General features: G+C 28.5%; 1 pseudogene; it reads right to left on the bottom strand.

Moving 5' to 3' along the window:
* Window positions 1-1,964: 1,964 nt before the first annotated feature.
* LOC113557734 lies at window positions 1,965-2,874 on the bottom strand (annotated as a pseudogene).
* Window positions 2,875-3,307: the final 433 nt, after the last annotated feature.

Genomic DNA, 3,307 nt, shown 5'->3' with positions numbered 1-3,307 from the left:
ATATATAGTATTTACGTGTAGGTTATTATCGCCAACTTTCACGTCATCCTTTGAGTCAGTGCACTCAGCGCATGAACCCCGAAAACAATGCGATTATACCCTTCTATTTTTGACATCGAGACAATATATTTATATTTTCTATACAATATACTATATAATATGCTATATATATATATATAGTTACAATATACGTTAGCACTTAGTAAATATATACGACGCGTTTATCTATAGGGTGATTCATCGAAATTTCTCATCTCCGATTTTCCAATCGATAGCGAATTTATTCAAATTCTGATTTTTAAATACAAAGATTATAAAGATTATGTTTTCAAATTATTGAGCATTTCTTGTACTACTTTATTCTTGTAGCGATACAAACTCCTGTTTCTAAAAAGTGATCCCCCAATTTTTTTATTTTAAATTATTTGAGTTGATAAATTTTTTAAAAATTTAAAATTCAAACTAGTAGTTTTTTAGTTATTAAAATGTTTATATTAATGATAAAAGTCTTTAAAAATTGTTATAGATAAATACAAAATAGATATAATATTGGATTTCGAATTTATTATACTTGAGACATTTTTCAAATTATAGACGTTAGTAAATTCTATAGCCTCTTAATCTCTATATCTTCTGAACCTATTTTCGTAAGTCTAGCTATTATGCTTAGCACACAAAGTTAAACATCTCAAAAACGCCTGTTCAAATATTGTAATATTGATTTTGATATGTCAACATTTTTAGAAAAATTATTTACTTATAAATTCTCTGTTTAAAATTAGGGTTGTCATTTGAAAAACAGAAGCTTATATTTCTACAAAAAGTATAAAAATTCAAGATGTTGAAAATATGGCCTTAAATTATATTTAAAAATTTTAAAAATCGTATTTTGAATCACCTAGTTTTTAGAGAAGAAGAGGGAATGAGCATTGTTGATGAATCATTTTGCGATATTGCTTGTTGAACTATATTATATAGGTGGATAAAATGCACTGTCACCAATTGGAGACCACTATTATTGCCGTGTACCTACTATTATATTATTCACACTTAATATTTACAATTTAACGTCTATGTTTTAAATACAAATACGCACGATATTTTTAAATATTACTTTGTCTCTGGGAATTAACGCATCAGAATGAATTAGCATTTATTAAAAATAATTCAAACTAACAAATTAATCTTGCACATTGCAATATAACCATAATAATCAATGTGTTAAATTAATTAAATTAGTCGTTATTTTTTTTCGTTTCATTAAATACGTTTAATCCTACATAAGTATATACTTTTATGCAAGGTATAATAATTTATAGTTATTTAGTTAATTATCTTGGTAATATTATTATATTTACTCAAAAATGGACATATTGTTTGATTAAAGTAAGTTATTTCTAAAGTTTTATTTTCACTGAAATACCACACCGGCTGAGTTTTGATAGAATTCGACGCAAATAAAGTACCTATAGGTAAAGAAAGAGAACACAAGTCGTCAGGGACTTTTGTGATCAAGATAATTGTTCTTAGACTTAACTTTGGTAACAAATGAAATTGTTACGAAAGTGCTGTAGTTGCTTTAATTAAATTTATGATTCCATAATTGAGTTGAAATACCTTCAGAAAATATTATATATTTTGAGGTTTACCTATACATCTTACAAAGTTTTCAATTACTATACAAATGTTATTAATTAATGTAATTTAATTACATTACGAAATTATTATTGTGTATTCCAACTAAGAACGATGTAAGAAAAAACAAGTAATGATGACTTACCGTTTTAAATTTGCATTGATATGCATAATATTATACAATAACAAACTATTTAGTATTTATAAGTTATAAGCTGTAAAATGTATGTTGAAGCAGCCAGCGTTACAGAATGCAATCACTAAACAATAAATACGTTGGCCACTGACTGATATCATTAACATAAATATAATTTTTATTTTACATACAATTAGTTATTGCAAAAAGTTATTTTATGTGTATTAGTTGTTTGCAATAAATTTCCAATTTCTGTCGCTTTTATGAAGTTTAGTGTCTGTTTAATGGTTGATTTGTTCAGACCTAGGGACTGATTGAGAAACTACTCTTGATTGTTGTATTTGTTTCTAGCAGCTTCTGTTTATTTACATTCGACAAGGATATGCTTAATTGTTAGATGGACTTCAAATGTTACGCATTTGGTTTGCTCTTTTTTGTTCATTAGATAGACACGTGTGGAACGTGCATGTCCTGTCCTTAGACGTGTTAATAATACTTCTTCTTTTCTATTAAGATTAGCTGTGTGTTTTTGCAACGTTCTGTTGTAAGTTTTATTTCGCTGAGTTTGGTTTGTTTTCTTCTCCTTTTGAGTGACCATTTTTCTCCAATCGCAGTATTATAATACATCTTAGAATGTCGTCATAACTACAGGGTTTAACGCTTGTTTCTATTTGCTCATTGTTGGTTGCTTTTTTTTTCTTGGACAATCTACTCTTTTATTTATTTCTATGTTACTAGCTGTGTTCTGTTATCCTCACAGTTAAATTATATTTTTCTTTATTAATGTAAAACCTATTTTATCACGAGTATTGAGTAAATCTATAACTATATACAGTTAATAAGACAATAATTTTTATTTTATAACTATATTTAGTAGAAACATAAATTATTCGTCTAGACAAGTGATTGTTATTAATGGGTACACAGGTATCGACGCTAATGACATTAAATACACATCGTGTAGGAAGTGTGCGATCTCGACGGAAACCTGCTGGGAAATCGCAACCATATAATAATACCTTAGTATTATCGCCAGGACACGAGGCAGTGGCTTCGTCATCGCAGTAGAAAATGGTACCGTAAACAATAATATTAATATCCATTGGGGTTTCTGCTAATACTACAAACGCCCATCTACGACATGCAGGAAAGTGATCGTCCTTATTGAGGATAAGTTTATCACGTGAAATACGAAATGTCGTTGTATTTTATCGTAGCAACCAAACGGCGTCTGACGCGTATTATTATTATTATTATTATGCTGTGTGTCCGAGGCTGCGAGGACGCTACTGTGGACAATATTCGTACACATTGTAACGCCTTTCCGAGGTCACTGAAATCCATCAGGTAACATCACTATAATGTAGTGATTAAGCTGTTATCGATTTTTACCGTACGACTTGCCGATGATAAGTCAACTGCAAGGCTCGATAAAGTTAATAAATTGGTTTTTATATTACATTATTTAGTAATTTCGAACAAAATGAATACTTTTTTATATTATAATTTTTAAATTAAAGCAATATATGCATAAAT

Source organism: Rhopalosiphum maidis, chromosome 1 (assembly GCF_003676215.2).
Source record: "Rhopalosiphum maidis isolate BTI-1 chromosome 1, ASM367621v3, whole genome shotgun sequence".
Taxonomy (NCBI): Eukaryota; Metazoa; Arthropoda; class Insecta; order Hemiptera; family Aphididae; genus Rhopalosiphum; species Rhopalosiphum maidis.
Note: the sequence above shows the minus strand (reverse complement) of the source record. Positions and strands in the feature narration are given on the sequence as shown.